The following is an 11,966-nucleotide window of genomic DNA, read 5'->3' as shown; positions in this document are numbered from 1 at the left end:
CTTAATAGTTGCAAAACTGCATACCCATCTGGACTGGCACTCCAGGCAAGCTAAAAAGCAAATGTATTTTTCAAAGATTTTTAACTGGTATTTGAACCCAGGTCAGCTCCTTGATAGTTGCAGTGGTTTCTGGGCTAGCCCAAAGGGATGGGGAGGGAGGGAGGGATTGAGGGATGGAGGGATGGAGGGAGGGAGGGAGGGAGGGAGGGAGGGAGGGAGGGAGGGAGGGAGGGAGGGAGGGAGGGAGGGAGGGGGATAGAGGGATAGAGGGATAGAGGGAGGGATGGAGAGAGGGATGGAGGGATAGAGGGAGGGATGGAGAGAGGGATGGAGGGAGGGATAGAAGGAGGGAGGAGGAGAAGGATAGAAGTTGTGATAGAGGGATGGAGGGATGAATAGAGGGATAGAGGGAGGGATAGAGGGAGGGAGGTAGGGATGGATAGAGGGAGGGATAGAGGGAGGGAGGTAGGGGTGGATAGAGGATAGCGGGAGGGATGGAGGGAGGGAGGGATAGATGGAGGGATAGAGGGAGGGATGAGAATGGGATGGAGAGAGGGAGGGATGGAGGGATAGCTCCTCGATAGGTGCAGTGGTTTCTGGGCTAGCCAAGCAAACCACTAATCTGGGGATACTTTGAAGATATTATCCACTTGAGCCCTCTCTATCTGTTTTGTAGCAGACATGTCAGGGGCTAATTGTTAAAAATTGAGTTATTGAGTTGGATGCCCTTCTCCAGGCCCTGAAGGACACGGTGTGTGTGTGTGTGTGTTTGCATGTGTCCGTGGGTGAGAGCGCACATGAAGGACCAGCGGCAATACAAATTGGATCCCCACAGTATTGGAATTCCACTAGAGTACCCCCCCCGCTTTAGGACTAGAGTACCCCATGCCTTAGCCCAGCCATAATATTTGTCTAATAATTGAAGCACACAGACCATCAAATATCATGCCGTTTCTCTCAATTGATTCAGACAGGGGCACACCAAAAAAACAGTGCACTCACAATTTCACCCGTTTGTCATTCTGAACGGCGTTCTGACTCTTATTTTTAATGATGAAAAATTGTGCAGGGCGAAAGCATTTGTAATTTGTCCTCTGGCTTTCTCCACTTGTAATGCAGACTACAGAGCTGTTAGGGCTTCTGACAGGCCCACAAACAACCTCCCACATAAACTGTGTACGAACCTAAAGCACTATCAATTAGCTGTGAGTATCAACTAAACATTTCATTTCCATTACAAACATAAACACCTTGACAAACTACATACATTCACTTACCAAATGCATTTAAATACATCTACCATAGTGTTGAATAATGAAACAACGTTCACTTCTATTTTACACTTCACAGAGTCAGTCACTGTTGTGCAAACATTCAAGCTGACTCACTTGTATTAATATTAGTATTGGTAATGGTATTACAAAGAGTGGTATGTCTGAGCCCATCGGTAGAGCCTGTGGATTACTTCTTCTCAGGGAGGGAGGGAGGGGGAGGGAGGGAGGGAGGGAGGGAGGAATGAAGGGAGGGAGGGAGGAATGAAGGGAGGGAGGGAGGGAGGAATGAAGGGAGGGAGGGAGGGAGGAATGAAGGGAGGGAGGGAGGGAGGAATGAAGGGAGGGGGAGGGAGGGAGGAATGAAGGGAGGGAGGAATGAAGGGAGGGAGGGAGGAATGAAGGGAGGGGGAGGGAGGGAGGAATGAAGGGAGGGAGGAATGAAGGGAGGGGGGAGGAATGAAGGGAGGGAGGGAGGAAATGAAGGGAGGGGGGAGGAATGAAGGGAAGGAGGGAGGGAGGAATGAAGGGAGGGAGGGAGGAATGAAGGGAGGGAGGGAGGAATGGATGGAGGAATGAAGGTAGGAATGAAGGGAGGGAGGGAGGAATGAAGGGACGGGGGAGGGAGGGAGGGAGAGATAGAGGAAGGGATAGAGGGATAGAGGCAGGGAGGGATAGAGGGAGGGAGAGATGAAGGGAGGAATGAAGGGAGGGATGAAGGAATGAAGGGAGGGATGGAGGAATGAAGGGAGGGAGGGAGGAATGAAGGGAGGGAGGGAGGAATGAAGGGAGGGATTACCAAATTACCGTACAACAGACCATGTATTCACCCTGCACACCCTTATTGACAACCAAACAAACCAAAACAAAGGCAAAGTCTTCTTTGTTGATTTCAAAAAAGCCTTCGACTCAATTTGGCATGTGTATCCTATACAAATTGATGGAAAGTGGTGTTGGGGGTAAAACATACGACATTATAAAATTCATGTACACAAACAACAAGTGTGCGGTTAAAATTGGCAAAAAACACACACATTTCTTCACACAGGGTCATGGGGTGAGACAGGGATGCAGCTTAAGCCCCACCCTCTTCAACATATACATCAACGAATTGGCACGGGCACTAGAAAAGTCTGCAGCACCCGGCCACACCCTACTAGAATCCGAAGTCAAATGTCTACTGTTTCTTGATAATCTGGTGCTTCTGTCCCCAACCAAGGAGGGTCTAAAGCAGCACCTAGATCTTATGCACAGATTCTGTCAGACCTGTGCCCTGACAGTAAATCTCAGTAAGACCAAAATAATGGTGTTCCAAAAAGGTCCAGTCGCCAGGACCACAAATACAAATTCCATCTAGACACTGTTGCCCTAGAGCACACAAAAAACTATACATACCTTGGCCTAAACATCAGCGCCACAGGTAACTTCCACAAAGCTGTGAACGATCTGAGAGACAAGGCAAGAAGGGCATTCTATGCCATCAAATGGAACATAAATTTCAACATACCAATTAGGATCTGGCTAAAAATACTTGAATCAGTCATAGAGCCCATTGCCCTTTACGGTTGTGAGGTCTGGGGTCCGCTCACCAACCAAGACTCCACAAAATGGGACAAACACCAAATAGAGACTCTGCATGCAGAATTCTGCAAAAATATCCTCTGTGTACAATGTAGAACACCAAATAATGCATGCAGAGCAGAATTAGGCCGATACCCACTAATTATCCAAATCCAGAAAAGAGCCGTTAAATTCTACAACCACTTAAAAGGAAGCGATTCCCAAACCTTCCATAACAAAGCCATCACCTACAGAGAGATGAACCTGGAGAAGAGTCCCCTAAGCAAGCTGGTCCTGGGGCTCTGTTCACAAACACAAACACACCCCACAGAGCCCCAGGACAGGAGCACAATTAGACCCAACCAAATCATGAGAAAACAAAAAGATAATTACTTGACACATTGGAAAGAATTAACAAAAAAACAGATCAAACTAGAATGCTATTTGGCCCTAAACAGAGAGTACACAGTGGTAGAATACCTGTCCACTGTGACTGACCCAAACTTAAGGAAAGCTTTGACTATGTAGAGACTTAGTGAGCATAGCCTTGCTATTGAGAAAGGCCGCCGTAGACAGACATGGCTCTCAAGAGAAGGCTATGTGCTCACTGTCCACAAAATGAGGTGGAAACTGAGCTGCACTTCCTAATCTCCTGCCAAATGTATGACCGTATTAGAGAGACATATTTCCCTCAGATTACACAGATCCACAAAGAATTCGAAAACAAATCCAATTTTGATAAACTCCCATATCTACTGGGTGAAACTCCACAGTGTGCCATTACAGCAGCAAGATTTGTGACCTGTTGCCACAAGAGAAGGGAAACCAGTGAAGAACAAACACCATTGTAAATATATATATATATATTTATATATATATATATATATATATATATATATATATATATATATATATATATATATATATATATATATATATATATATATATATATATATATATATATATATATATGTATATATTATATATATATATATTTACATATATATATGACATTTGTAATGTCGTTATTGTTTTGAAACTTCTGTATGTGTAATGTTTACTGTTAAATTGTATTGTTTATTTCACTTTTGTATATTATCTACCTCACTTGCTTTGGCATGTTAACACGTTTCCCATGCCAATAAAGCCCCTTTAATTTAATTTAATTTAATTGAGAGATCGAGAAGGGTGGAGAGAGAGAGAGAGAGAGGGCTAGAGAGAGAGAGCGAGAGAGAGGAGGGTGGAGAGAGAGAGAGAGAGAGAGAGAGAGAGAGAGAGAGAGAGAGAGAGAGAGAGAGAGAGAGAGAGAGAGGAGGGTGGAGAGAAAGAGCGAGAGTGAGGTGGGGTGGAGAGAGAGAAATCCTCTATCCACAGTGTCCTCTGTGAGAAATATAATGCGTAGTAAGCATCGTACGGACGAGCGAGACCGTTGACTCTTTCTGATTACATACGGAGCCTTTGCGCTTCAATAACGTGCCCTCGTGAGTCCCTTTGTGTTCACTACGGGTACTGTGCATACCAAATGGCACCCTGTTATATATAAAGTGCACTATAAAGGGAATAGGTTACCTACTGACCATACTAACAAGGGTGTTAGGCAACAGTATAACCTACAATATAATCCAACCCCTGCCTTTACGTATTGTAAAGCATTTCAAATATAAACTCAACTTAATTACAGTTGTCTACTGATTAACACAACGCTTTGGACAGTCATTCCCAGTCTCTCTCTCTCAAATAGAATAGTAAAGGTCAACACCACAGCAGGGTTCATAGTGAAGGTCAACACCACAGCAGGGTTCATAGTGAAGATCAACACCACAGCAGGGTTCATAGTGAAGGTCAACACCACAGCAGGGTTCAGTGTGAAGGTCAACACCACAGCAGGGTTCAGTGTGAAGGTCAACACCACAGCAGGGTTCAGTGTGAAGGTCAACACCACAGCAGGGTTCAGTGTGAAGGTCAACACCACAGCAGGGTTCAGTGTGAAGGTCAACACCACAGCAGGGTTCAGTGTGAAGGTCAACACCACAGCAGGGTTCAGTGTGAAGGTCAACACCACAGCAGGGTTCAGTAGTGAAGGTCAACACCACAGCAGGGTTCATAGTGAAGATCAACACCACAGCAGGGTTCAGTGTGAAGGTCAACACCACAGCAGGGTTCAGTGTGAAGGTCAACACCACAGCAGGGTTCATAGTGAAGGTCAACACCACAGCAGGGTTCAGTGTGAAGGTCAACACCACAGCAGGGTTCAGTGTGAAGGTCAACACCACAGCAGGGTTCAGTGTGAAGGTCAACACCACAGCAGGGTTCAGTGTGAAGGTCAACACCACAGCAGGGTTCAGTGTGAAGGTCAACACCACAGCAGGGTTCAGTGTGAAGGTCAACACCACAGCAGGGTTCAGTGTGAAGGTCAACACCACAGCAGGGTTCAGTGTGAAGGTCAACACCATAGTGAAGGTCAACACCACAGCAGGGTTCAGTGTGAAGGTCAACACCACAGCAGGGTTCAGTGTGAAGGTCAACACCACAGCAGGGTTCAGTGTGAAGGTCAACACCACAGCAGGGTTCAGTGTGAAGGTCAACACCACAGCAGGGTTCAGTGTGAAGGTCAACACCACAGCAGGGTTCAGTGTGAAGGTCAACACCACAGCAGGGTTCAGTGTGAAGGTCAACACCACAGCAGGGTTCAGTGTGAAGGTCAACACCACAGCAGGGTTCAGTGTGAAGGTCAACACCACAGCAGGGTTCAGTGTGAAGGTCAACACCACAGCATCAGGCCAGCGGGTGGATATGACAAGTGGCATGGTGCCACCAGCCAAAACAGAAACAGAAGAACAGAGACTCCCTCAGCTGTATAAAGGCATTCAACATGCTATACCCATCTATCTCCCCACCTGGAATGGGACTGTGTAAAAAATGGCAACCTATTCCCTATATAGTATACTACTTTTGACCAGGGCCCATATAGCACCCTACTGTCTGTATATTCCCTATATAGTATACTAGACCAGGGCCTATATAGCACCCTACTGTCTGTATATTCCCTATATAGTATACTACTTTTGACCAGGGCCCATCACACCACTGTCTGTATATTCCTATATAGTATACTACCACCAGGGTTCATATAGCACCCTACTGTCTGTATATTCCCCACAGCAGTTCTACTTTGACCAGGGTCCATATAGCACCACAGTCTGGTTCATTCCCTGATAGTACACTACCCCATGGGCCCTGGTCAACAGTAGTGATACAGGGAAGACCACAGACAGTGAGTCCAGTGTTTGGCTGCTGCTGCACCATGTGTTGCTGGAGTGAGAGGTGACTCACTCATGTCTGAAGTAACATGCAGTGCCTTGTCTGTGTTTGTTAATGGACATATGGGAGGATGAGGCATCCATTTGATCCAGTTTCCTATAAGAGAGCTGTTAGTTCAAGTCAACTACAGCAGAATCTTGGTCAACAATAATAGGAGGAGTAGCATCCCAGCTAGACGTCCAGACACCACAGCAGGTTCAGTGTGTGTGGTCTGTTTGACAGACAGGGTCCACAGAGAGAATGTCAGAGAACACCTGAAGACATGAACGTTCAACGTGACATTCAATATAATTCAACATTCTGAATACACACACACACACACACACACACACACACACACACACACACACACCACAGCACACACAGTGTGACACACACACACCACAGCAGGGTTCAGTGTGCACGTCACACACATACAGAATCGGGAGCTGTAAAGCCTCACTCGCCTTCCATCTCAGCTCAAACCAGCATGATATTTACGATAACCACAGAAGGGTTCTCCTGCCTGGGAGTCCCAAAGCCCTCCTGGTGTTCTCCCCAGTAATCTCAGCCAAAGCCCTCCTGGTGTTCTCCCCAGTAATCTCAGCCAACACCATCCTGGTGTTCTCCCCAGTAATCTCAGCCAAAGTCCTCCTGGTGTTCTCCCCAGTAATCTCAGCCAAAGTCCTCCTGGTGTTCTCCCCAGTAATCTCAGCCAAACCCAGCTGGTGTTCTCCCCAGTAATCTCAGCCAAAGCCCTCCTGGTGTTCTCCCCAGTAATCTCAGCCAAAGCCCTCCTGGTGTTCTCCCCAGTAATCTCAGCCAAAGCCCTCCTGGTGTTCTCCCAGTAATCTCAGCCAAAGCCCTCCTGGTGTTCTCCCCAGTAATCTCAGGCAAAGTCCTCCTGGTGTTCTCCCCAGTAATCTCAGCCAAAACCTCCTGGTGTTCTCCCCAGTAATCTCAGCCAAAGCCCTCCTGGTGTTCTCCCCAGTAATCTCAGCCAAAGCCCCCTGGTGTTCTCCCCAGTAATCTCCCCCTCCTGGTGTTCTCCCCAGTAATTGCCAGGCCCTCCTGGTGTTCTCCCCAGTAATCTAGCCAAAGCCCTCCTGGTGTTCTCCCCAGTAATCTCAGCCAAAGCCCTCCTGGTGTTCTCCCCAGTAATCTCAGCCAAAGCCCTCCTGGTGTTCTCCCCAGTAATCTCAGCCAAAGCCCTCCTGGTGTTCTCCCCAGGGTCTCAGCCAAAGCCTCTGGTGTTCTCCCCAGTAATTCAGCCAAAGTATACTCCTGGTGTTCTCCCAGGGTCTCAGCCAAAGCCCTCCTGGTGTTCTCCCCAGTAATCTCAGCCAAAGCCCTCCTGGTGTTCTCCCCAGTAATCTCAGCCAAAGCCCTCCTGGTGTTCTCCCCAGTAATCTCAGCCAAAGCCCTCCTGGTGTTCTCCCCAGTAATCTCAGCCAAAGCCCTCCTGGTGTTCTCCCCAGTAATCTCAGCCAAAGCCCCGCTGGTAAAGAGGTACATACACAACTGTTGAGGAAGGGATTCAATATGGCTGCTGCGGCAAAAAAAAAAAAAAAAGGGTGACTCAACTGTCATGCCTGAGTAAATGGCACCCTATTTCCCTTTACAGGTCCAAAGTAGTGAGGATGAGGCATGCCATCTTGATCCAGCCTCCTCCACGACTCTGTGATAAGTGTTCAGGGAAAATACATGATCCTCTTGGTGCTTAGTAGAAACTCAACAAACAGAATCCAGCAGCTAAAAGACTGAAACAAAAGACTGGTCACAACCAAAACAAAGAAAGATTAATATCGCACTTCTGATCAAGGCAAGTCAACCGCCTGAAAGTGTTGATTTCATACAGCAGGTCTACAACCCAAAGCAAAGACAGCATCCAACAGAATAAACTATAGAAACACCTCCAACCTCGAGTCTTTAACTGGCAGTAAGACCTCGTCTAGACATTCTGCATTTATTTAACCTCATATCATTACATTCTGTAAGGAGTAGATACAACACGCCACATCAAATAGCTTCTTTCTCTCAGCCAAAACAGGAGCCCGGTCAAGCAGGCATAATTCTCACCCCTCTCCTATTTGAATAATAATCTGTGTCCTTGCATGTTCCCCTCATGCCCACCCAACTCCACACGCACACCTCCCACCTCTCTACCACCTCTCACCTATTCAGTTCCTCCTGTTATCGCCTTCCTGCCACAACATCCTGCCACAACATCCTGTCTCATCCCCACCTCTAGACTTCCACCTCCCACTCGATCTCCTCCTCCTAACTGTTCCCATACACCGTTTCACCTTGACTTCCTTTAGTCATTCTACCTTCCAACATCTTCGTTCATACATTCAACCTCAACCTTACCCTTTCCCCGGTGTGTACCTGAACCTTTCTCCACCTCCCCAAATACAACCATAAACCTCCTCCCTTCCCCCACTTTGAAAACTCTCAGCTCCAACCCTCCCCATTCATCCAATTCTCCCTCCAATCCTGTCCACATTCACCCAATGTCCTCCCCCAACCCTGTCCACATTCAACCAATCTCCTCCCTCCAATCCTGTCCCCATTCATCCAATCTCCTCCCTCCAACCCTGTCCACATTCAGCCAATCTCTCCCTCCAAACCTGTCCCCATTCAGCCAATCTCCTCCTCCAACCCTGTCCACATTCAGCCAATCTCCTCCCTCCAACCCTGTCCCCATTCACCCAATAATCTCCCTCCAACCCTGTCCCCATTCACCCAATCTCCTCCCTCCAACCCTGTCCACATTCAGCCAAAGCCCTCCCTCCAACCCTGTCCCCATTCACCCAATCTCCTCCTCCAACCCTGTCCCCATCCCCAATCTTCTCCAACCCTGTCCACATTCAGCCAATCTCCTCCCTCCAACCCTGTCCACATTCAGCCAATCTCCTCCCTCCAACCCTGTCCACATTCAGCCAATCTCCTCCCTCCAACCCTGTCCACATTCAACCAATCTCCTCCCTCCAACCCTGTCCACATTCAACCAATCTCCTCCTCCAACCCTCCCACATTCAACCAATCTCAGCCAAACCCTGTCCCCATTCAGCCAATCTCCTCCCTCCAACCCTGTCCCCATTCAGCCAATCTCCTCCTCCAATCCTGTCCCCATTCACCCATCTCCTCCCTCCAACCCTGTCCCCATTCACCCAATCTTCTCCCCCAACCCTGTCCACATTCAGCCAATCCCTCCCTCCAATCCTGTCCCCATTCAGCCAATCTCCTCCCTCTCCAACCCTGTCCACATTCAGCCAATCTCTCCCTCCAACCCTGTCCACATTCAGCCAATCTCCTCCTCCAACCCTGTCCACATTCAGCCAATCTCCTCCCTCCAACCCTGTCCACATTCAGCCAATCTCCTCCCTCCAACCCTGTCCACATTCACCCAATCTCCTCCTCCAATCCTGTCCACATTCACCCAATCTCCTCCCTCCAATCCTGTCCAATAGTCACCCAAATAGGGTGCCCTCCAACCCTGTCCACATTCAGCCAATCCTCCCTCAACCCTGTCCACATTCAGCCAATCTCCTCCTCCAACCCTGTCCAATTCACCCAATCTCTCCCTCCAATCCTGTCCACATTCACCCACTCCCTCCAATCCTGTCCCAGCACCTAAAAGAACCCTGTCCACATTCAGCTGGTCCTCCCTCCAACCCTGTCCACATTCAGCCAATCTCTCCCTCCAATCCTGTCCACATTCACCCACCTCCTCCCTCCAATCCTGTCCACATTCACCCAATCTCCTCCCTCCAACCCTGTCCAATTCACCAAAGACAGCCCTCCAACCCTGTCCACATTCAAACTCCCTCCAACCCTGTCCACATTCAGCCAATCCTCCCTCCAACCCTGTCCCCATTCAGCATTTCCTCCCTCCAACCCTGTCCACATTCAGCCATTCTGTCCAACCCTGTCCACATTCAGCCAATCTCCTCCTCCAACCCTGTCCACATTCACCCAATCTCCTCCCTCCAATCCTGTCCCCATTCAGCCAATCTCCCCCTCCAACCCTGTCCAATTCAATCTGTGTCCTCCAACCCTGTCCACATTCAGCCAATCTCCCCCTCCAACCCTGTCCACATTCAGCCAATCTCTCCCTCCAACCCTGTCCACATTCAGCCAATCTCCTCCCTCCAACCCTGTCCACATTCACCCACTCCTCCCTCCAATCCTGTCCACATTCACCCATCCTCCCTCCAATCCTGTCCACATTCACCCACCCCCCTCTAACCCTGTCCACATTCAGCCAATCTCCTCCTCCAACCCTGTCCACATTCAGCCAATCTCCTCCTCCAACCCTGTCCACATTCACCCAATCTCCTCCCTCCAATCCTGTCCACATTCACCCAATCTCCTCCCTCCAATCCTGTCCACATTCACCCAATCTCCTCCCTCCAACCCTGTCCACATTCAGCCAATCTCCTCCCTCCAACCCTGTCCACATTCAGCCAATCTCCTCCCTCCAATCCTGTCCACATTCACCCAATCTCCTCCCTCCAATCCTGTCCACATTCACCCAATCTCCTCCCTCCAACCCTGTCCACATTCACCCAATCTCCTCCCTCCAACCCTGTCCACATTCACCCAATCTCCTCCCTCCAACCCTGTCCACATTCAGCCAATCTCCTCCCTCCAACCCTGTCCACATTCAGCCAATCTCCTCCCTCCAACCCTGTCCACATTCAGCCAATCTCCTCCCTCCAACCCTGTCCACATTCAGCCAATCTCCTCCCTCCAACCCTGTCCACATTCACCCAATCTCCTCCCTCCAACCCTGTCCACATTCAGCCAATCTCCTCCCTCCCACTCTACATTTATACCTCTCTTAACATCCGACCAGCTCTCCCCACCTCCGACTTCCTGTCCCTCCCACCTCATAGGGATAGTTCACCCAAATAACAAAATTACCCTGTACAGTACCAGTCAAAAGTTTGTACACACCTACTATTTCAAGGGTTTTTCTTCATTTTGTAAAATTATTTTCTATATTGTAGAATAATAGTGATGACATCAAAACTATGGAATAACACATATGGAATCATGTAGTAACCAAAAAAGTGTTAAACAAATCTAAATATTTTTTATAATTGAGATTCGTCAAAGTAGCCACCTTTTGCCTTGATGACAGCTTTGCACACTCTTGGCATTCTCTCAACAAGCTTCATAAGATAGTCACATGGAATTAATTTCAATTAACAGGTGTGGCTTTTTAAAAGTTAATTTATGGAATTTCTTTCCTTTTAATTGCGTTTGAGCCAATCAGTTGTGTTTTGACAAGGTAGGAGTGGTATACAGAAGATAGCCTTATTTTGTAAAAGACCAAGTCAATATTATAGCAAGAACAGCTCAAATAAGCAAAGAGAAATGACAGTCCATCATTACTTTAAGTCATGAAGGTCAGTCAATGCGGAACATTTCAAGAACTACATTTTTTTTCAAGTGCAGCCGCAAAAACCATCAAGAGCTATGATGAAACTTGCTCTCATGAGGACCACCATAGGAAAGGAAGACCTATAGTTAATTCTGCTGCAGAGGATAAGTTAGAGTTACCAGCCTCAGAAATTGCAGCCCAAATAAATGCTTCACGGAGTTCACAAGAAACAGTAAATGCTTCACGAGTAACAGACACATCTCAACATAAACTGTTCAGAGGGGACTGTGTGAATCAGACCTTCATGGTCGAATTGTTGCAAAGAAGCCACTACTAAAAAACACCAATAAGAAGAAGAGACTTGCTTGGGCCAAGAAACATGAGCAATGGACATTAGACCGGTGGAAATATGTCCTTTGGACTGATGAGTCCAAATTGGAGA

General features: G+C 47.9%; 1 pseudogene; it reads right to left on the bottom strand.

Annotated features, from left to right (window-relative positions):
• Positions 1 to 11,966, bottom strand: part of LOC118363919 (neuroligin-3-like) — a 516,872-nt pseudogene that overhangs the window by 270,911 nt on the left and 233,995 nt on the right.

This window comes from Oncorhynchus keta, chromosome 30 (assembly GCF_023373465.1).
Source record: "Oncorhynchus keta strain PuntledgeMale-10-30-2019 chromosome 30, Oket_V2, whole genome shotgun sequence".
Classification (NCBI taxonomy): domain Eukaryota; kingdom Metazoa; phylum Chordata; class Actinopteri; order Salmoniformes; family Salmonidae; genus Oncorhynchus; species Oncorhynchus keta.
The sequence above is the reverse complement of the archived record's forward strand: the minus strand, read 5'-3'. Positions and strand labels throughout refer to the sequence as shown.